This window comes from Cervus canadensis, chromosome 31, assembly GCF_019320065.1.
Source record: "Cervus canadensis isolate Bull #8, Minnesota chromosome 31, ASM1932006v1, whole genome shotgun sequence".
Taxonomy (NCBI): Eukaryota; Metazoa; Chordata; class Mammalia; order Artiodactyla; family Cervidae; genus Cervus; species Cervus canadensis.
The window spans coordinates 35,647,157-35,671,539 of record NC_057416.1 but is presented as its reverse complement, the minus strand read 5'-3'; the positions used below and the strand labels follow the sequence as shown (position 1 = coordinate 35,671,539).

Genomic DNA, 24,383 nt, shown 5'->3' with positions numbered 1-24,383 from the left:
CATCCAAAGAAGGTAATGCTGTGCATACGGTGGGATTAGAAGGGAGTCCTCTATTATGAGCTCCTTCCAGAAAACCAGATGATTAATTCCAACAAGCATGCCTTCCAATTAAACCAAATGAAAGCCGCACTCGGCAAAAAGCATCCAGAATTCGTCAACAAAAATGCATAATCTTCCATCAGGATGACATAAGACCATGTTTCTTTGATGACCAGGCAAAAACTATCACAGTTTAGCTAGGAAGTTCTGATTGATCTGAGGTATTCAGCAGACACTGCACCTTTGGATTTTCACTTATTTCAGTCTTACAAAGTTTTCTTAATGGAAAAAATTTCAATTCCCTGGAAGGCTGTAAGAGGCACTTGGAACACTTCTCTGCTCAAAAACCTAAAAGATTTTGAAAAGATGAATTATGAGGCTGCCTAAAAAAATGGCAGAAGGCAGTGGAACAAGATGGTAAATATGCTGTTCAATAAAGTTCTTGGTAAAAATTAAAAATGTGTCTTATTTTTACTTGAAAGCCAAAGGAACTTTTTGGCCAATCCAATGTTTTGTAAATTTGATGATACTGAGTTTATTGTTGTTTTTAATTTGTTCTTTTTAAAGGTAGAACATGCAGATATCTTAAATTCATATGTAAGTATGAGGATAAAATATGGCAAACAGATGGGGAAACAATGGAAACAGTGAGAGACTTTATTTTCTTGGGCTCCAAAATCACTGCAGATGGTGACTGCAGCCATGAAATTCCAAGACGCTTGCTCCTTGGAGGAAAAACTATGACAAACCTAGACAGCATATTAAAAAGCAGAGATATTACTTTGCCAACTAAGGTCCATCTAGTCAAAGCTGTGGTTTTTCCAGTAGTCATGTATGGATGTGAGAGTTGGACCATAAAGAAAGCTGAGCGCCAAAGAATTGATGCTTTTGAACTGTGGTGTTGGAGAAGATTCTTGCGAGTCCCTTGGACTGCAAGAAGATCAAACCAGTCAATCCTAAATGAAATCAGTCCTGAATATCCACTGGAAGGACTGATGCTGAAGCTGAAGCTCCAATACTTTGGTCACCTGATGCAAAGAGCTGACTCATTGGAAAAGACCCTGATGCTGGGAAAGATTGAAGGCAGGAGGAGAAGGGACGACAGAGGATGAGAGGGTTGGATGGCATCACTGACTCAATGGACGTGAGTTTGAGCAAGCTCTGGGAGTTGGTGATGGACAGGGAGGCCTGGTGTGCGAGGTCCACGAGGTTGCAAAGAGTCGGAAACGACTGAGCAACTGAACTGAACTAAACTGAACCTAAAAACTGGAGAACCTTTACTTTCAAAGGATTATACTCCTAAACCAGTCCTTTAGACTAACATGTTTGGGAATGGTATAGCACTGAAAGAGGATTTCTGAGAATTAATAAGTTGATAAAGAGTAAAACATGTGGCAAGAATGGGGAGAACAGGCAATAATGACCTAAGAATAGACACTGTTTTCCATTTCTTTTGTCTGACACAGCAGTGCTTTATGTGGAAGGTGTATAGTAAATTTAAGGTAAGTAAAAATATAATCCTATCCATAGATTTTAAATACACAGTCTTATGAAGCACAGTTGCCAGTCTGGAACACACTTCCTGTGGTTATGTTACCATTACAAATCACACTCAATGCCACACTTGACCAGTGGTTAATGTGAAATTCTACTGAAGTGTAAAATAGATCCCGTTATTTCCCACTTTGAAGACCTATACTTTCAATTAGTAAGAATAAACCAATTCTGTGTCCAGGATAATCCCCAAGTCAAACTCCACTGACTCAAGTTTCTAACTGAGGAGTCAGCTAAGGCCAATGTGGATTATCACTTGTTGTTGTTTAGCTGTCCAGTCGTGTCTGACTCTTTTGCGACCCCACAGACTATAGATTCCCACCCCATGGACTGCAGTCTTCAGGCTCCTCTGTCCATGAGGGTTTTCCCAGGCAAGAATTCTGGAGTGAGTTGCCATTTCTTTCTCCAGGGGATCTTCCTGACCAGGGCTCGAACTTGAGTCTCCTGCATTGGCAGGTGGGTTTTTTTTTAACCACTGAGCCACCAGGGAAACCCGGATTAACGCTGCTGCTGCTGCTGCTGCTAAGTCGCTTCAGTCGTGTCCGACTCTGTGCGACCCCATAGACGGCAGCCCACCAAGCTCCGCCATCCCTGGGATTCTCCAGGCAAGAACACTGGAGTGGGTTGCCATGTCCTTCTCCAATGCATGAAAGTGAAAAGTGAAAGGGAAGTCGCTCAGTCGTGTCTGACTCTTAGGGACCCCATGGACTGCAGCCCACCAGGCTCCTCCGTCCATGGGATTTTCCAGGCAAGAGTACTGGAGTGGGATGCCATTGCCTTCTTATCACTAACCTCCTCCAAATTCCTTAAAACAGGATCACAGAGCCAGTGCACCAGAGCCTCTCTGTGCTGAGAGAGGTCTAGGTCTTTCTACTGATAGGGGAACACTGTGGGCTAATCTATGCCAACTTTCTACTGTCTGAATACACCTCACACACGTCCACCTTTTGAAAATGAGACACACAAAAAGATACTTCTTGAGACAATCAAGGAAAAATTTTTTTCACTTATCGATATATTTTAACACTTATACGTCATTAATCATCTACATCATTCTTTCTAAAGGCTAATAAGAATTCCTCTGTATGGAGACACTAGGGTATCTTAACCACTTCCCATTGATTTATATTTAGGATTTTCTTCTCTATAAATAATGCTTCAGTGAACATGCTTTACATACCTTTGGATACTACTCTGATGATCTCTGTAGGATGAATCCTTATAAGTAGATTTACGAGGTTAGAGTATGAATTTTTTTTTAAGAATTTTTTGATGTGGACCATTTTGAAAGTCTTTATTAAATTTGTTACAGTGATGCTTCTGTTCTATGTTTTAGCTTTTTGACCTCAAGGTATGTGTGATTTCAGCTTCCTGGCCAGGGATCGAACCCACACCTCCTCCACTGGAAGGCAAAGTCTTAACCACTGGGCCACCAGGGAAGTCCCAGAATATGCGTTTTTTAACTGAGGTATCATTAACACAATATAATTAGTTTCAGAAGTATAATGCAGTGATCCAATATTTGTATAAATTGCAAAATAGTTGCCACAGTAAATCCAGTTAACGTCCATCACCACAGTCAGTTACAAAATGAGGACATTTTAAGCACAGCCTGGCTATTAGGCAACTTTTAAAGGATGATTATTAGTTTTTTAGGTGTGAAGATGGCATGGAGGTCTTACACGATAAAGACATTATTCAGTTGAAATAAATATAATATTCAAGCAGTATGTACTCCCCCTGCTACCCAAGGGAAACTTCAGTAGGTCCCATAATTCTCTGGCTACTTGTAGGTAACAGAAACTCCTAAAGTTACTTAAAGTCAAAAATACAATGATGATTCAGAAAATAAAATGTCAAGTCAGTACATTATCCATCCTTGAAGTAAGGCCAAAAAAGTAATTCTCCCCACCTCTCCTTCCTGGCTCTGGTTACCTCTCCTCCAGTGTTGGAATGGCCACCTGGCTGCTAATACCATGAAAATGAAGTGGCACAGACTTCTGGGTGTCTCCCAATATCCACTCGTCCCTTCCTCTTGACAAAAGGAATCCCAATTTTAAGTTGGGCCCATAGTGACCCAACAATAAGCTTCCATGTCCAAAGATCTCTTAGAGCTGGGCATGACCCCGTGACTCAGCTCTGACTAGTGACACATAAACAGAAATGCTGAGTGTGTGTCTTGAAAGTATCCTTAAAAGGGAGGGAGCAGATCCTGCCTCTGTCTGCCCGAGCTATAATGTGATGGCCGGAACTGCAGCAGCCCCTCCGACCCTGAGCACAAGGACCACAGTCATGAGCCTGGGCCTTGGGGCAGTGAACTAGGAGGGGTGATCCTGACAACTCTGTGGAGCCCCTGAACTGCCCACTTTCCTACTGACTGTACATAAGAGAGAAATTAACTTGTACTGTGTGTTACCACTGTTCTTTCACTTACATGCCGGCAAACTTACTCCTCACCAGTACAAGAGGTTTTGCACTCTCTGGACCAGCAGATACCCAGACCTGACTCTCTGACTCTTGTGGGTACTTCTGTAGGGACTCCAGGGACTCCCCTCAAATCCTGTGCTATGGGTGATGGACCCAGTCCCTGAGACTCAGCCCAAAAGCTCTCCTCTGACTGTGCCCTTGAGTGGGGGTCAAAGTTCCAGGCTGGTCCCCCTCCCTGCAGGGGACCTGGTCCAGGGGAAGCATTCACAATCACCCCAACACACGTGGCAGTGGGGGGCCCTGTCCCAGCAGCTCTCACTCTCCACGCCCCCAAAACATCTCACCAGATTCAGAGCCGGCCCCCCCAGCTGAGGGGACACTTCCTCCCGGGGGAGGGGACACTTCCTCCCGGGGGAGGGGCTGGTACAGACTCACAGCAGAGGATTCTCCACAAATAGAGCGATGCTTTTTATACCCTCTGAGTAAGGAGGATTTTCAAGAGCTGTGAACCTCGTGTTCAGACACTGCCTCTGAAATGCCCATTTTGGTCTTTCTCACAACTTATTTTTGTCACTGCTATTTGATACATCTGGGGGCTTTAGTCAAGTTTTCCAATTCAACAGCCTGTGGCAAAATAAATTTTATGTGGACACAGCAGGGGAAGGAGAGGTGGGACGAATGGAGACAGTAGCAATGAAATAAATATACATCGTCCCATGTAAAATAGATAGCTAATGGGAAATGGCAATATAGCACAGGGAGCTCTGCCTGGTGCTCTATGATGGGGCAGGATGGAGTGGGATGGGGTGGGAGGCGGGGAGGGAGGTTCAAGAAGGGCGGGACATGTGTATACCTTTGGCTGATTCATGTGGATGGATGGCAGAAACCAGCACAACATGGTAAGGCAATTATCCTCCAATTAAAAATAAATAACTTTAAAGAAAACAATAACTCACGTGGGGATGCACGTCAGCAGTAAACTCTAATAAAGCAAGGAGACGATTAACACAGTACTTGGAAGTCCTGGGTGGGGGTGGGTCGGGAGGAAGGCAGGGAATCTGACCCAGAAGCTACGTTGGGGCTTCAGAGGGAACGTGCTAGATGCTCCCGGGACAGCCATTCGCTTTGTTATGATAAGCTAAAAGGGACACGCATGCTTACACGTGCATGTATTTATCATGACTAATGAATTTAAAAGGAAGCAGCAGGCACAGCGTAATATGTAAACTCCACAGCAAACAATCTGGACATGAGCCTGCACTTGACAACGAGGCTATGAACGTGATACAAAGTGGAGCAAGCCGGTCCAAGTGTGACCCTTCCCGTGGTGGCCTCGGAGGCGTGAGGGGCGGAGGTCAGTGCTGCAGCAGTGACAGATGAGAGCGAACAGATCGCAGCTGCTGTCTGGGGCCCTGGAGCCACCCGAGGGGAGAAAGTCCCTAGGCCCCGCGAGCTGGAAAGGAGTCCGGACCATCTGCTCAGCCCGCCGGCCCTGGCTGTCCCCAACACCGCCCACCCGAGGAACGTCCGATCAAGGCTCCTCAACTCTCTCTGCGTGACTTCTGTAATTGCCAGAGCGACCTTCTGATTATGATCTGGTTTCTGGGAGCCCCGTGAAGGGCAAAGAAGGTGCTGATCACGGAGATTTTCCTGTTGCTACTGCTAAGGCGACGCCAGCTCTCTCACCATCAGCGAGGGCAGCTCACCTCGCGTGATTCTCACAATCAAGTTAACCTGACTGAGAGACCGCAGAGGAGGGGACTCAGAGCAACCGGCTCCAAGATTCAAATGCTACTCGCATCACCCGTTAAAAGCTGTCATCGTGAGCGATTCCCAGAACCTCTTTGGGCCTCAGTCCCCTCACCTGTAAAGCGGGAATAACGGTGGTACCCACCTCCTGGGGTTGCTGTGAAGACGCCATGAGTTAATGGTCCTAAACCACTGAGACAGCGGACGTCACAGTGTGAGTACAGCATAAATGTTTGCTACGACTCCCACTTTACAGACCGAACACCGGAGGCTCAGGTGCTAAGGTCACTTGCTTAAACCCCATCCCTGGCACCGAGTCAAACTCAAGTACGTCAGGCTTCAGACCTCACATGCTTAACCACCAGGCTTCTTACCAACCACCAAGACAGTCACTCGTCAAGGTAAACGAACCTCTGTGCCTTGGCGTGTTGGTGAAATGACTTAGGCCTGATGACGCCACCGCAGGCTGACAAAGGTCAGACCCTGGGCCTCCGGAACAGAGAACCCGACTCCCCAGCTGAGCCCCACGTCGGCCGAGCAGCAAGCCACCATCCCTCGGACCATCATCCCAGGAGAGCACGCAGCAGCGTTCCTACCCACCCCCCACTAAACTCGGAACCACTCAGCGGGAGACACTGGCCCCTAGTTCTCCATTTCTAGGAAGATGGCAATGAGCAAATACAAAATATAAGTTCTTCTGTGACCCCAGACAGGTTCTGCCTTGAGCTAGTTAAAAGGCAGCAAGCTTTCCTTCAAGACCTTTCTAACTTGAAGCTCAGGGATACCACACCTGTGAAGGGCAAGGAGATGGGCCCTGGCCCGAGGGTCACCTTGGGAGACTTGTCATCGGGCCTGGAGGCAAATGCAGGGACGCGGGACCCCTGGTAACACCCCGTGACCTTGAGGAGGGCCAACCTCTCTGCACTGGCGTCCCCACGCAGGAAGCAGAAAAGTTGGACCAGACAATCTGTGAATTCCCTTCCGTTCTCTGATCTTTATACCCATATTTTAACTCAGCGAAATCTCATTTTGAGTTGACCGCATTCAAAAACAACTCAAAATAACTCTCACTTCAAGGCGATACAGATTGCTTTCTTTCCAGAATGCAAAAAGGGCAGGCAGTGCTAGGGCTATTTGCAGTTGTGAAGGGGAAAAGGTGCTTTCAAAGCTCCTACGTGAGCTGTTGGGACCAAGAGAGGGAAAAATCTATTAGCCTGGTAACCACATATCACGTGAAACAGGCCTTAAAAGCTTTTCTCCCTGACAACAGTAAGCAGTAAACCAGGCCTATTGCTAAGCTGGTCCATGCCCATCAACCCCAGATTACACTTTGCACATGTGTGTGCTCATGCGTGCACATGCTCACAACAGACTGTGGATTTTTTGAGAAAGGTAAATACTGAAGCAGTACCATAACACTTTAAAAAAAGACAACGTTCGTTACAGGGATCTCAAAATTAGGTGGATAACTTATCAGAGACACTAGCCTGATCGATAATCTTACCTTTGGCCTCATACAAAGTGTTTGCTATGAAATCCACAACGAAATTAACTTCTGAATTAAAACTGCACAGAAGAAATAAGCTGAAAAACTCAGTAATGGGGATTTCCCTGGTGGTCCAATGGTTAAAGACTCCACAATTTCAGTGGAGGGGGGCCTGGGTTCCACCCCTGGTCAGGGAACTAGATTCCACATGCTACAAATAAAGAGTTCACAAGCTGCAACTAAGACCCAGTGCAGCCAAATAAATAAATATGTTTTTAAAAGTAAGTAATGGACCACCCCATTGGACTATCAAGAGATAGTGGTTTGACATCTAAAATTACTCTTTTTATCTGCTGCATGTATAAAGTGCAACTATAATATTTACTGATGGGTTTTCTCTTCCAAACAACACTGTCACTTGTATTTTTAGCCTTTAAAGCTATTTTACAATTCGTCAATTTAGTAAAAATTAGTTTCATCAGAAATATCTGTCCAGAAGCCCGACCCATGAAAAAACGCCAACTACAGACAATACATCACTCCACTCATTTTTAAAAGATCTCATAATCTTTGTAGCAGGACCTTTCTTAATGGCCTGACAGGGCTGAACCCTCCATCAAACTTTGCTGCATTATATCTGGTACACGGGCACTCTGATAGGAGGGAAAAAAGAAAAGACAAACGACCCAGGAAGCTGAGGTATGTCACACGGAATGACCAGGCTATTACTCTGAACGATAATGCCAGGCTTGTGCTAAGCACTTTGCCTAATTAGACTTCACATGAGGGGGAAAACACTTTAATATTTAACGCGTGTGATGGCGTAATCAATGTACACAAATCAGGCTTGATAAGGAATACTGCTCATTAAAGAGCAAGACAGATGGCTACAGGAGAGGTACCATCATTCAAGGTAAAACCTCAGTCTCCCACGGTGGGCGCCAGGCATGCACTCTCCAATCACCGCCCCAGCCCCGGCCACACCGTGCATTATTCAGCCTGCCCGCTTGCTCAACGGACTACAGATACACCCACATCATAGACGCAAGGAAATCCCTTGGTTGAAACAAGTCAGCTCTGCCACTTCTCAAAGCTTCTTAACCACTCTGACTGCTGTCAAAATCCCCATAAGTCAAGATCTCCAACGTCTCTCTCATAATCACTTCAGCGAGATAATTAGTCCTCCTTTTTATTACCTTCAAGAACACTTAATGTGCTGGAAGCCTTCCTGACTCTATTAAATCCAGCCAGCCTGCCGCAAGATTATGAATGCATAATTGATTTACAGGTAGCTTGCAAGAAAACACCAAGGTAGAAAACAGTATGTGGGAACAGAGTTACAAACAGGCACGCTTACGAACAGCACGTGATACGGAAAAGGATTTTTAAGGACGGGTCATGTGTTTGGTTTCTCCAAGGTCAGCTTTACACGCACGGGCAGGGATCCTGGGAGGTAACTTGTCCTGTTTGTGAACACAGTTTCTTCTCAACCCTGTGGATTTTAAGTTGATGTCTCTGTTCATTTCATGCGTGTTTACAGAGAACCTTCCGTGTCTATACACTGAGCCACTCTGCTTGCAGGGCATCAAACAACTGCGTGAGCTGCAGTCCCCACGCTCCAAGGGTCTGCGGTCTTGTCCAAAAATGACAAAAGGCGCTGCTGCAGCAGGCTTGTTACCATGGGGGTACCACGCCTGGACTCAGGAGCTACAGCGCCAGACTTTCGTGAAAATGCTGGGTCTCCAGAGGGATCGGGTAGAGAGGGAGGTGGGAGGGGGGATCGGGATGGGGAATACATGTAAATCCATGGCTGATTCATGTCAATGTATAACAAAAACCACTACAATATTGTAAAGTAATTAGCCTCCAACTAATAAAAATAAAAGAAAAAAAAAAAAAAGAAAGAAAGAAAATGCTGGGTCTCCCTGCCATGCCACCAGTCCTGTCACGGCATCTGGTCTACCTGAATCTTGGTTCTTCCTGTCTTTTCATAGGAGTTTCAAAAACTTCCACAAATAAAGTGCTTCGGATACTACTTAGTACCTAAGTAGATTTATTCCTAAGCTTCTGCCACTTTTGCACTCCTGGTGGGGGAAAAAATGGGCCTCCATTTAATTTAAAAACCTATTATTCAACCCCTGACGTAGCTTCAGTGACACCTATATTCACATCTTATTCCTCCTTGGCGTAAACAATCCGATTTTTGATTTGTGTCCATAAACAAACTCATCCAGAACTATTCTTACCAAGTGTTTCCAGAAAGACCATGCGTTTCAAGTGCAGAGGACAAAGGGTTTCAAATTTTAAACCTCTCACTGGATGTGTACAGCATGACTCCAGACGAAGCTGGAATCATTCAATTTGATTCATGAAGCGTATGGCCATCATTCCCACTTCGGACGCTGTAAAATCAACAGGAAATAAAAACGAATCCTGTTGATCTTGAAGTAGGCACGAAGAGCTCACCATCCCAGGGTCGATGTCCCATGTGGCACTAAGCCACGGCTTGACAGTATATCCCTTCTTCGTATTTCATGCTGTGGGCTCCTTGAGGTCAGAAACCCTTGTCTTTTTACCTACGTATCTCTAGCACCGAGAACAGTGCCAGGCACTCAAAGGGAGCTCCCTAACCACATTCAGGAAAATCTGAGAGCGGTACATCACTGTCGGGGCACCTAAAACTACCTGCCAGCCGGCCTGGTACCCAAGGAGACTGCACGGCCCATCAAGACCAGCGAGATAGGAACAAGTAGCCTGGGTCATTCCCACTCAGCACCTGGGTCATCTTAGACAAGGCACGTCCCCTCTCCGGGCTTCTTTCTGTTCTGAAAACCAGGAGACAGTCCAAATGATCTCAAATGTGCTATTATTTCTGCAAAATACTGTTGGTCTAACTGATCTGAGAGATAACATTTCTCTTGATGTATGCTTGCTAAGCGGTGGTCCCCCACAACCATGACTTCCAACACCAAGCAGTCACCGACAAGACCGTTAAGTGAAGTCGACAAATCCTCCAGAATCCAAGTGTTCCCTTCAGATGCACCGTTTTGCCATTTCAAAAATTTTTAGTTCATGTAGACAGACTGGTGCCAGGCACTCTTCGCCTAGTGGATGGCTAGGCTTTAGTAAAGCGTCTCCATTCATTCTCTGACTCTCATTCCTAAGTGATTTAAGAGTTGCAGTTATGCCTGTCAACCTCACACTGGCATTACATTTGCTCCCCCTCCCAAATAATGAAACGGTCACTAAATCACTTACAGGGACCAGCGAAGAGAGTTTCTAAAAGCTGGTGCCTCCCACACACCTCCACCCCAGGCAGCACGCTCCCCACAAACCCAACCATCACCTCCCTGTGCTTTCAGGCAACCAGACGTGTCTAGATCCTGCATCTCCTCCTGCTTCCGCCCCGTTTCCATCAGAATATGAGACTCGTGCTCGGCATAAAGGCCCTGAGGAGGCTAATGACAGCCCAGGCACTGGTCTAGACTCACTCTTGGAGGAAGAGAAAAAGGTAATTCCAGTAAAGCTGGATAAATTCTCCTGTATACCCAAGGATATTCACAGAAAAACACACTCAGGATCTTTTATTTACATCCGTGAATAATACCCTCTCTACAAAGAAAAATCATTTTTGAGACAACCCAAGACCCAAGATGTGGAATCAGCTCATGTGATCCAAGGGAGTAACTTATTTTAAGCTCAGGTTCTGGCTTCAACCACCGATCTGACTGATGGAGCCGTTCATAGTCCATCCACTTCACTGCATTGTATTAAAATGGCTCCTGAGTCTCAATGATCAAATTCCTACTTTAGGGATTAAGAACCTGCTCATGGTCACAGAGTCAGTCAGCTGGGAATCCTCTCTCCATCAGTCGAGACTCCTTCTGAAGCAACCTGTATACACAGGGCTTCCCTGGTGGCGTTAGTGGTAAAGAACCCACCTGCCAATGCAGGAGACATAAGAGACCTGGGCTAGAACCCTGGGTCAGGAAGATCCCCTGCAGGAGAAGATGGTAACCCACTCCAGTATTCTCATCTGCAGAATCCCACAGACAGAGGAGCCTGGCGGGCTACAGTCCATAGGGTCACAATGAGCCCGACACGACAGAAGCGACTTCGCAGGCCATGTGGAGGAGAAAAACAAAACAAAGAGAAACTCTGTAAATGGAGCTCTCTCATCATTCTGGCCCAGAAACCTATGGGCCACAAGTTCAGCGAAAAGACATAAAGTTCAGTTCAGTTCAGTTCAGTCGCTCAGTCATGTCCGACTCTCTGCAACCCCATGGACTGCAGCATGCCAGGCTTCCCTGTCCGTCACCAACTCTGGAAGCTTGCTCAAATTCATGTCCATTGAGTCAGTGATGCCATCCAACTATCTCACCCTCTGTCATCCCCTTCTCCTCCTGCCTTCAATCCTTCCCACCATCAAGGAAGGACCCTCCCAACCAAAAGAACATGCTTCAGACACAAGAGTTTGAATGTCACAGGCACATCCAAAGAAATACCCCCCGAAACACTTCTCCTCTGCTGGCTTCTCATTACATAGGCACACACTTGTGTCCTCAGGTATTCAGTCGTGTGGGACTCTTTGTGACCCCATGGACTGTAGCCTGCCAGGCTCCTCTGTCCATGAGATTTCCCAGGCAAAAATACTACAGCGGGCTGCCATTTCTTCCTTCAGGGGATCTTCCCGAGCTAGGGATCGAACCCATGTCTCCTGAGTCTCTTCTTTACCACTGAGCCACCTGGGAAGCCCCTCATGTAGCCACACACATCCGTAAATAAATCTCACTTCTACACAAAGAAGACAGCCGAAGGTACCCTGGGTATTTTGAGTGATTTATGTCTATAATGTCCAAGAAGTACTTATTTTCTACCCATCTGTATGTAGAGTAGATAGGAAATATGATAGGGCCTGCTACTATCCTTCGGGCAGCTCGTTGAAATAGCCGAGAGACACTAGCCATTCTTTCTTCTTATAATATTTATTTATTTACTCGGCTGCATTGGGTCTTAGTTGCTTCCTGTGGGTCCTTCACTGCAGGGCATGGACTCCAGTTGTGTTGCAAGGGCTCGGGAGTGCGGCGTGTGGGCTTAGCTGTCCCTTGGCACGTAGGATGTTAGTTACCCAACCTCGATCAAACTGGCATCCCCTGCATTGCAAGGCGAATTCTTAACCACTGGACCACTAAGGAGGTCCCTGGGTGTTCCTTCTTTAACAAGACCCAGTCACGGTCTTGCCCCTCCTGGCCTAAGACTATGACCTACATGAAGACATTGAGGGCAGTTTTATGGCATCAGAGTCTACCCCCAGACACCTTATCATCGGGACACACACACACAGTGGACATTCAGGACATACTGGATTACAATCCTCTAGAACTTCAGACAAAAGTAGAATTGAAGAGCGCAGGCCCGGGCGGACGCAGGAGCTCCTGGTCCCCGTCTTCCCTCCCGCCTTCCTCCCCGGGCAGCTCTGCAATCACAGCAGCTGATGCCACCATGTCCCCCCCACGTGCCAAGCAGTCCACCAACATTTTCTAAATCAATCTGCCTGCTGCCCAACGCGATGGGCACTATTATCTTCATCTTACAGATGAGAAAACTGAGGCCTAGAGAAATTCAGTGACTTGCCCAGGAGCACAGTTAAGAAAGGGTGGAGTGTGAACCTGGATGAACGGGCTCCAAGGCCCAGGCCCACCCCCAAGGTGCTGCCTCCTCACTCAGCCTACTTCCTCCCAGACATTGTCACTTACCTGTATGTGTGTGTGTGTGTGTGTGTGTGTGCGCGTGTGTGTGCAAGCGCACTCACTCAGTCATGTCTGACTCTCTGCAAACCCATGGACTGTAGCCCGCCAACCTCCTCTGTCATAGGACTCTCCAGGCAAGGATACTGGAGTGGGTTGCCATTTCCTTCTCCAGGGGATCTTCCCGACCCAGGGATTGAACCCACATCTCTTGGGTCTCGCTTACTACAGCAATCAGGAAACATCCATTCCACTCAGCTCTCCAAGAACCTCGGGAACCAACCTGGATTTCATGAGCAGAATTCCTCTGCTCCCAACAAAGCTAACCTTCTGTGGCTTTTTTAAAGTCTGCCTGTTCATTTCATTTTAATACAAACTATTAATTCTATTAAATGGGCTTTTGAAGACTACAGCAGCTTGCTTTAAATGAATGGTTCCCTGATTCAGTACCTTTTTAAAACTTTTTGCATTTTTTTTAAACCCTGAATCAAGCTTCTCTTGCACCTGGGCAGGTTCTGTTTGCTTATCCACAGAAGGGCTGGTTTATGACCACGTGCCAACGCAGGACAAATGACTCAGGGCTCCTGTTCCCTGGCTGAGGTGCCGTTCCCAGACTGTAATGATTTTGTGAAGCCTGCATTCCATCCTTACCACACATGGCATCTACCCCCGGACACCAAACAAGGCGGCCCATTATCATAAAACCACTGGGAACATCTCCCTGAAAACACCCCCAACCTCACAACAGAGCCCACGCTACAGAAATGCCAGGAGGACCCTGACCGGCACCCCTTGGGCCTGGCGCCCTGCCTCACCAGGAACAGATCTGGGTGTGTTTAACCGAATCCCCAACTGGAATAAGCAAAGGCTTATTCTCCTGTGATACCAGCGAGCCCTTGAAGGTCTGGAGTGGAAACTGGCAACAACTAATCATTCTGACTTGGCTGTTTGCTGGGAGAGGCTGCGGTGCTTCTGGAAAAACCCTGTAGAGGGAAGCCAGGGAACTGGGAGTCTGTAGCCGGCCCTGCAGCACTGGGGGCCGTCCGGGGGCCTGCAGGCCACTCCTTGGGCCCCCACACAGCCGCCAGCCCGCACATCTGAGCCGCCTGACCCCCCTCGTGCCCCCGAAAACAAGCTGCTCACATTTCTGCCTCCCCTCCACCCAGATCCCAGGCCCCTTCCCCTGAAGGGGCCACTCTCAAATTCAGCTGTGGCTTGTCCCAATTTTCCTGAGACCACAGTTCTTGGCTGCTCCCCCCAAAAGACCCTCATCCTCATCTCTGGATCCCTAGTCGCCTATCCTGGGCTCGAAGCCGCCCTGGCTCCCTGGAATTCATCCTCCTCTGGGCTCCTGGGTAGCAACCCCACATGGCAGAAGCCCTACACTGGGACCAGCTCACGTGTCCCTATATGCCCGGTCTGTCCCAGCCCCACAAGGAGAGCCAGAAAGGAAGATTTTAAATCAGTCTGTCTAGGATGCTAAGCCTCTTTATCTCTACCACCCCCTGTAATTGGGGATGGGAGGAGAAGAGACAGGTAGGAAAGAAAAAGAGGTAGGCACCACTGTGGGTCAGGACTCCCCACTTTTAGGGGTCTCATGCCTTCCCAAGCATCTCATTTAATTTCTGCAACCACCAACAGAGTATTACCATTCCCCTTTATGACATATACATACATACACACATACATTCCCCCTGTGATACATACACACATACATTCCCCATCATGTATGTACATACATACATTCCCCATTATGATATATACATACATACATACATTCCCCACTGTGATACATACACATACATTCTACATCATGTACATACATATATACATTCCCCATTGTGATACAATCACACATACATTCCACATCATGTACGTACATACATACATTCCCCATCACATACATACATACATATATACATTTCCCATATGTACATACATACATTCCCCAGCAGGTATACACATATGTATATTCCTCATTATGACATGTATACACACACATACATTCCCCATTATGATACATACACACATACATTCCCCATCACATACATACATACATATATACATTTCCCATATGTACATACATACATTCCCCATCATGTACGTACATACACACATTCCCCATTATGACACATACACACATACATTCCCCATCACATACATACATATATACACTTCCCATTATGTAATACATACATTCCCCATCATGTACACACATACGTACATTCCCCATTATGATACATACACACATGCATTCCCCATCACATACATACATACATATATACACTTCCCATATGTACATACATACATTCCCCATTATGTACATACATACATACATTCTCCACTGTGTACATACATGCATACCCCACTATGTGCATGCATACATGCATACATTCCCCATTATTTACATACATACACACGAACATTTCCCATGATGTACATACATGCATGCATACATTCCCCATTATGTACAAACATACATACATACATACATACATACATTCCCCATTATGTACATACATACACACGAACATTTCCCATCGTGTACATGCATGCATGCATACATTCCCCATTACGTACAAACATACATACATACATACATTCTTCATTATGTACATGCATACATGCATACACACCCCATTATGTACATGCATGCATACATACATACATTCCCCATCATGTATGTACATACATACATTCCCCATTGTGATACATACACACATACATTCCACATCATGTATGTACATACATTCCCCATTATGATATATACATACACACATACATTCCCCATCATGTACATACATACATACATTCCCCATTATGATATATACATACATACATACATTCCCCACTGTGATACATACACATACATTCCACATCAAGTACATACATATATACATTCCCCATTATGATATATACATACACTCATACATTCCCCATTATGATACATACACACATACATTCCCCATCATGTACATACATATATACATTACCCATTGTGATACAATCACACATACATTCCACATCATGTACGTACATACATACATTCCCCATCACATACATACATACATATATACATTTCCCATATGTACATACATACATTCCCCATCAGGTATACACATATGTACATTCCTCATTATGATATATATACACACACATACATTCCCCATTATGATACATACACACATACATTCTCCATCACATACATACATACATATGTACATTTCCCATATGTACATACATACATTCCCCATCAGGTACACACATACATACATTCGCCACTATGATACATACACACATGCATTCGCCATCACATACATACATACATATGTACATTTCACATATGCACATACATACATTCCCCATTATGTGCATACATACATACTCTGCTGTGTACATACATGCATACCCCATTATGTGCATACATGCATGCATACACACATACATACATACATTCCCCATTATGTGCATGCATGCATACCTACATACATTCTTCATTATGTACATGCGTACATGCATACACACCCCATTATGTACATACATGTATACATACATACATTCCCCATTATGTACATACACACATACATTCCCCATTATGTACATGCATGCATGCATACATACATTCCTCATTAAGTACATACATGCATACATACATTCCCCATTATGTACATACACACATACATTCCCCATTATGTACATACATACACACAAACATTTCCCATCGTGTACATGCATGCATGCATACATTCCCCATTACATACAAACATACATACATACATACATTCTTCATTATGTACATACATGCATGCATACACACCCCTTTATGTACATGCATGCATATATACATACATTCCTCATTATGTACACACACACACACATTCCCCATTATGTACATACACACATACATTTCCCATCATGTACATGCACGCATACATACATACATTCCTCATTAAGTACATACATGCATACATACATACATTCCCCATTATGTACATACACACACATACAAGAAACTAAGCTTCAGAGATGTCCACTGGCGGGACCCAGACCCCTGGTCAGTGAGCAACAGAGCTGAGATTCAAACCCCAGCAATGCCCCCCACAAAGGCCCGGAGCCTTCCTCTTCCCTGCAGCCTTCCACACCTTTGCCGTCTCTTCAGTGTCTGGCAGAGCACCTTCAGAAAAGAGGTGAGAAATTTCTGTTAAGTGAATGCATGAGTGGTTGACTCCAGCCTTCACATCTGAATATTCTGCAACCCATGCGCTGGATTTTAGTCATACATTCTGCTTATAACATGCCTACAAAGCACCTTGTTAAGATGTTAAATGTTGTGCAGAAGTAAGTTGTACCATACTGTATTGTATTTCAAGCTACTAGAAAAAGCCACATAAATGATCTACAAATAAAAAGTGCTGAAGCAGACCCACTGATAACAGTTTATTTATCATCTTGCTCCATCGGGTCTAGAAAAGGGTACAAACACAAGAATCTAAGGAAAATCAATGTTTTCACATTTTGCTAACCCTCAGGACACAAACACGTTTTCCGAGCTACCAATTCAAGGAGTACTGATGCTGGAAAAGACAGCAGAGTGTGGGAGACAAGGACCCAAGGCCCAGGCCGTCACCTCTGAGCTGACCTTGGGCAGGTAACTCACCTCTCTACATCCTGGTTTTTTCATTTGCAAAATGCAGATAATAAGAGTGTGTCTTTCTAAGGTTGCTGTGCTGGCAAAATGAGTAACTCCTGGCCCGCATTTAGGAGACAGGCTGCCACGTGGTTAAGGGCTGTGTGAGCCATTTTTGTCACATGAAGAGAAGAACTATAATGGAAATGCAGCAAAAAATCTGAATGAATCACTTGCTTCTGCAGACATTATTATAAGCACCAAGCTCACCTGAAGCCTCTGTTCCAAACTGTTGTGCCTACCAGCAAGCTCTACCCTGAAAGCAATGCCATCAGGAATAAATAATAGCAACCACCAGCATCAGCGATGGTCTCTCATCAACCAGGTGCCCGGCACTGTTCTAAACACTTGAACAGATGTAAGCCTCTCACACAGTTGTGCAACCTGTGCCCCCACAAGAGTGCCCTGCGGGAGCTGAGCAGGATGAGGTCACATTCAGTTGCCCATGGATGCTCCAGCTCACAGGGGCATCTCCTGGAACGGCAGCAGCCTGTTCACAGAGGTCAGCAGATACAACTGAAGCAGGTTTCTAAAGGGCGGGAGACAGAAGCAGAAGGTCACCTTTGCGAGTACCCAGGGCCTAAGTCCAAGACCAGCACCTTAGTAAGTTCATCAGCGGAGTAGATGTGGATTTCCCCCAAGCACCAGGGTGCTGTGCTGCGCTCAGGCCCTCACTTGTGTCCGACTCTTTGCAATCCTATGGGTTGCAGCCCACCAGGCTCCTCCGTCCACGGGGCTTCCCAGGCAAGAATACTGGAGTGAATTGCCATTTTGTCCTCCAGGGGATCTTCCCGACCCAGGGATCGAACCTGCATCTCTTGCATCTCCTGCACTGGCGGGCGGGTTCTTTTGAACGGCCGCTATTATCAAGTTGCAGGGCGTGTGCCCACGTGCCTCGGTGTCCAGTGTACACAGACAACTCCCATCCCCTCCTTCCTATTTCCCACTTCCCTCTTCCTCCATCAACTCAAATATCCCTGGGTGTGAAAAGGAAACAAAGGATCAGACATGACCCCATTTGTTTCCCACTCTCTGAAAACAGCACCTAAATTATCTGTGCAAAGCAGCATGCCACTACGTCGCAGGATCCAAACTTTTCTTTGCCAACTCTAGCGGTTCTGTTTCCGTGCACCCAGCACCACCCAAGCGCAAGTTCCTAAAAAAAGACTCCCAGGTGTAAACAGGCGGCTCCTCCCACCCCCGGCAGCCATCATCCTGGTCAGCTCCGGGGCTCCAGGCCAAACTCAAACGCTCTGCACGTGGCTCTACACACACATTGCTGTGGCTGAGCCTCAGCCACCTTCAGGGGGGAAGGGGGGGCGTGAATATGGGGAGCCCTCACTGCTGGACGTCTGAGGGCCACCGCAGCACTCACTCAGCTCCGGAGAAGAGCTGTTGTGCAAACAGGATCTGTGTGATTCTGTGACGTGCTCAGAATCCCAAACATAACTCCCAGACATTAGCTTACTCGTGGGGAAGGGATAATAAGAATGATCTACAACCTTGGCGAAGCAGAAATTCCTCTTCCCCGGTTCTTAGTAATGATCTAGACTTTGACCGAAAGGCAGCAAAGAACAGATTGCCTGGTTTTAAAGGGTCGCCATGTGACATGCATCCAGACAAAACTACAATTCAAAAGGAAACACGCACCCTTATGTTCATAGCAACACTATTCACAATAGCCAAGACACAGAAGCGACCTAAGTGTCTATCGACAGATGAATGGATAGAGTGGACCGAGAGGTTACCACACTAAGTGAAATAAGTCAGAAAGACAAATACCATACAATATCACTTATAAATGGAATCTGAAATATGACACAAATGAACGTATATCTATGAAAGAGAAACAGACTCACAGACATAGAGAACAGACCGTGCTTGCCAAGGGGGAGGGGGCTGGAGGAGGGGTGGAGTGGGAGGTTGGAGTCAGCAGACGTAAGCTTTCATGCAGACTCAACAGGATCCTACTGGATAGCACAGGGAACTATAGTCAGTATCTATGATAAACCATAATGGAAAACAATATAAAAAGAATATATATCCTAATCACCCCACTGTACAGCAGAAATTAACACATTTTAAATCAACTACACATCCATTAAAAATACTGAAAATAGAAGTTCCATCATGTGAAAATCAGAAGTCTGATGACTTTCTGAACTGATAAGAAACCCCTCGGTAAAATTTGGGGCTTGCAATGCACTGAACTCTTCTGTAACTGTTGTTAAGTTTTACTTCACCGATTGGTATTTACTTTGTCACTGTAATTATAATTTTACTGAAAAGTTGAAAGCACAATAGTCTCTTTCTCACCCATAAACAATATGTCAATATTTTCAGTCATCATGTTTGCTTACATACCTTGTGTTTTTTTCCTACCAAACAGCAAATTCCATCTGACTAATAAAAACACCAACACACCTTCAAGTTGTCCAATAGTGTCAAGCCTGACTAGCTTCATTCAGGTTAGAATCTGGAAATAAGAGGGTTTTTCAAAAACTCCCAGAAGAAAAATGCTTTTCAACGATACATTCTCAGAATATAATAAAATATACTTTTTATGTGTGAAATTTCATGCAGCCCCTTTTTTAAAAAAGACACCAGCAGCTTCTGCTGGCCAGATAAATTTCTTGAGAAGCAAGTAATTAGTGCTCCAAGTACCAATTGAGGAAACAAAGCAATATTAAGCACATTAAAAGATAAAAATAAGCTCAACCAAAAACACTCTCCCTAAACCCTGAAAATACTAGGCCAAAAGCATAGATTTGAATTTTTAGACAGTTTTTCAAATCATATATTGGAATATAAGGATATACAGAGCAAAAAACCCAATTCCTAAATCTCTTTTAAACCTTTAATTTTAAAGTTATTCTAAAATGGTACCGAATCTGACATTTAAGACCACCTGCACATATTTTTAGGCATTCAGTAATGCTTCTCACACAAGGTTGCCCTTTTCCATGTGGAGAACCCGAGAAGTTCCGTTCCTTTGCTATTGATACACTACAGCAGGGGTCCCCAACCTCCAGGATCTAATGCCTGATGATCTGAGGCAGAGCTGATGTAATCAGAATAGAAATAAAGAGCACAATAAATGTAATCCACTTGAATCATTCTGAAACTATCCCCCACCCATCCCTCAGTCCGCGGAAAAACTGTCTTCCACTGAATCAGTCCCTGGTGTCAAAAAGGTTGGGGAAAGCTGCATTAAAGGACATAATGGCAAAGAACAGCCTGGCTGATATACTATGCAGAGGGGGCCCCTAGTGGTGGAGCCGCGGCTCTGACTTGGCTTTGCAGTTTTTCCAAGGCTGCTTCACCACCAGGGCAAATCGATAGGTAATAAAGTCTACCTGAGCTGCCTTCCATAATAACCTCTATTAGCCCCAATATACAGTAGAGCCATCATTTAGAATCCCAAGGTGCTTTCACTAGGAAAAAAAAATGTGACTTGAAGAATAACTTCATTACATCCTGTCTTTCAAATCCACAAATATTTATGAAGCCCCACCCTGCCAGGCCCGAGCTGGCCTGGAGACACAAGCTAAGAGCCAGAGCCAGCACCGTACACTTCCCGTACTTTCTTTCCAACGTGACAACATTATACCAGGGACAGATCTGGAGCATCGTGAAGACTAGGAAGGACAATTCATCAACCTGTGACTTCATGATGGAGGCTCACCAACAGGAAAAACCTGCAGGATCGCCCACCCCCACTGTTTCCAAACACCCAGACAGGGCGGCATCTGAGGCTCTTCAGTCAAGGGCGCTTGAATGAATGGACAGGAAGGAAGGTGGCAAGGCAGAAGGAAGTTTAAATGAAAAACAACTATACTGAGGCATGCCAAATCTGGAAGGAAGACAAGAGACAACTTTTCCAGAGCATTTACTGTGCTCCCAATGCTAGGGGTAAGTCCCTAAGTGTTATTTCCTTTTCCCGAACAGCTTCATAAAGTGAGAGATACTATTGGCTCTTAACAAAGTGGAAACCAAGGCTGTGAGCTTGCCCAAGGTCATACAGTTAATAAAGGGGAGGCTGCTTGGAGACCAGGAGTCTGAGATGGCAAAGCCAAAGTTCCCATCACTTCAGTATAATTTGGTGAATCCAAAAGCTGGAGATTTTGCTTTGAACTTCATTAATACAGTTTGCGGTTTGGAACACAAAGATGAACAGAATTAAAGCATTTCAATACCATACACTTTAGAGCACATACAGGATAGAAAGAACCATCACATATTTCAAACGTAGTGGCCCATCTCTGGTTTTCCAGGAACCGACCTTCTCTGGAAGCACAACAGCCCACTCCACATCCTATTATGCACCAGTTCAATGGACATGAACTTGAGCAAACTCCCGGAGACAGTGAAGGACAGGGAGGCTGGCCTGCTGCTGTCCATGGAGTCTCAGAGAGTTGGACTGACTTAGCGACTGAACACCACCACACGTGTTCAAATCACTTTCTAAAACTAAAGCTTCATGTTTTCGCTTTATGCTTCTATATCCAAGTTTGAAACACTTTTCTCCTTCCAATTAGCAACATGACACCACTGGGCAGGGCTTGTTCGTAACTTCATTGTGGCCAGTAATGCTATGATAATTATGACTTTCTGGAATGAAAATGTGAACAAAATACAAGAAATCCGGCAGAACTGAATTTCAATTTCTAGTAAAAAAGACGTGAAAGAACAGCTAATTATCTTTATTATCTAGACTTCTCTAATAACATTAAGTAAAAACCACTCAGAGGCTTTGAAATCAGAATGAAAGTGGAGTTTGCGAAACACCCCCTCTATCATGAATTGGTGCTTCCCAGGGCTCGCTGTCTCGGCTTGCACGCCGCTGTTTTGCCTCCTCCTCTCCCGTCCCTTCGCTCATCGATGAAAAGATAACTTCAAAGTCCCCGACGCCAGTGCAGGTGCAGGAAGCGCCGCGGAAACAACAACTTTGGGCGTCTTTGTAGCGCCTTCCTCACCCACCCCCACCCGCGCCCTCCGCCCTCCGCCCCACCCCAGACCAGTGCCCTCGAATGGCCCCTCCACGGGCCGCACAAGGCACTTCCTCCCAGCACCCCGAAACGCGGCGACCCTCGGGCGCGATCGCCCCGGGCCCGGGTCCCAGGCCAGAGGGCTGGCTGCCTCCCGCCGCCAAGGCGCGCTCCCAGCGCCCGCTCCATCCCAGGGAAGACGATTTGGTGCGGAGCAGCAAAGCGGTCACGTGGGCACGTGCAGAGGCTACTTTTTAAAGTGGGTGTTCGAGAAAGTCATTAAACAGCTAAAGGCCGCCGCCGGAGGCTAGTGAAGCCAGAGGGACCCCGGCGCGGCCGCGCGCGACCCCTCTCGGGAAGCCTCGCCGGCGACCCCGCGCGCCCACCTGCGGGCGCGGCGCCTCGCGATCGCAGCCGCCCTCGCCCCTCTCCTTTCCCTCCCCTCCCTGCGGCGCGACCCCCCTGTGCGCGGCCCTGCCTCCGCGAGCCCCCCGGAGGTGGCGGGCCGGGGGGCGCCGGGACGCCCCCGACGGCCCCCGCGGCGCCCGCGCCCGGCCCCGACTCACCGCGGGGCGCTGCCGGCCGCTCCCAGCGCCGGCGGCTCCTCCTGCGCGGCGCCGCGGGCTCGGCTCCACCTCCCGCTCCGGCGGCCGCCGAGCCTCCGGGGACCCGCGGGCGGGGAGCGCGGGGCCGCCGCCAAGCCCGGAGCCGGGGCTGGGGCTGGGGCTTGGGGGGCGACGAGCCGCGGGCGGGGCGGGGGGCGCGCCGGCCCGAGCGGCTCCCCGCGCGCCGGGCGCGCCCGAGACCACCCCGCAGGTGGCGGCTCCGCGCGCGCCCGAGGCCCGAGAAGTTGCGGGAGGGGGGCGAGGACGCGGCGGCAGCCGGGCTCCGGCCGGGAGAGAGAGGGTCGGTGTCTCCTCGGCGAGGGTGGTCCTTTCTCTTTCCGGACCCCCTCCCTCCCTCCCACCCGTCTGGCCCCTCGCCGCTCTGGGCGGCCCTCCCCGCCCTGGGCCGACTCACTCACCAAAACTTTGCAGACGGCGCTGGGGAGAATTAATCCCGTGATCGCCGTCTGCGCGGCCCTGGGGGGTTCGGACGCCCGCCCCGGAGAGAGCGTGTACTCGTCGCGCGCGAAGGTCGGAAAGCGGTGAGCCCCGAGCCCCGCCGCTGCGGGGAGTGAGGTCTGCAGGGACCCCTGACGGCCGCTGGGGGGCCGCGGAGGGAGGTGGCGGATGGGGGTGGAGAGCAGGCAGGAGGGTGTGGACGAGAAAGCCCCCCCGACACACACACATGCCCTCGGGGCCACGGGTGCCCTGGACTTGTAGGTTTTCTTCGGGAGGCGGAGTTTGGGGTATCTTGAACCCCGGTATAATGAAGGAGACTCGGGAGGGCCAGTGTCCAGCAGGAGGAGGCCACCTCTCCACCTGCCATCCCGTCTGCAGAGGCCCCGCGGCTGTGCCAAGGCAGGACCAGAGCTAAAACGCAGTCTTCTGGCTCCTGGTGCCCCGTCCACTGCCTGGCCAAACGGAGCGCTGGAAGTCCCCAGGCCGAGGAGTTGCGGGCACAGGGCCGTAGTCCCGGAGGCAGGCACCGTGTTTGCCTGCTGGAAGCACCTCCAGGAGCCAGCAGTCCGGCGGTTTCAGCCTGCTTCCTGCCTCGACGGCCCCCGGCCCAGGCGAGGTCATCCCTCTTCCACGGATGCCCGG

At 47.5% G+C, this 24,383-nt stretch overlaps 1 protein-coding gene across 11 annotated transcripts in view; it reads right to left on the bottom strand.

Annotated features, from left to right (window-relative positions):
• The window catches only part of CSGALNACT1 (chondroitin sulfate N-acetylgalactosaminyltransferase 1), a 329,577-nt gene extending 305,741 nt beyond the window's left edge, over positions 1–23,836 (bottom strand). For 6 of the 11 annotated variants that reach the window (XM_043454678.1, XM_043454691.1, XM_043454684.1 and 3 more), the window contains exon 1: positions 23,702–23,836. The gene's annotated coding sequence lies outside the window, so the exon portion shown is untranslated. Of the gene's footprint in view, positions 1–23,243; positions 23,267–23,701 lie in introns of those variants that run through there. The other 5 variants (XM_043454673.1, XM_043454686.1, XM_043454681.1 and 2 more) reach the window with 3 other exon arrangements.
• Positions 23,837–24,383: the final 547 nt, after the last annotated feature.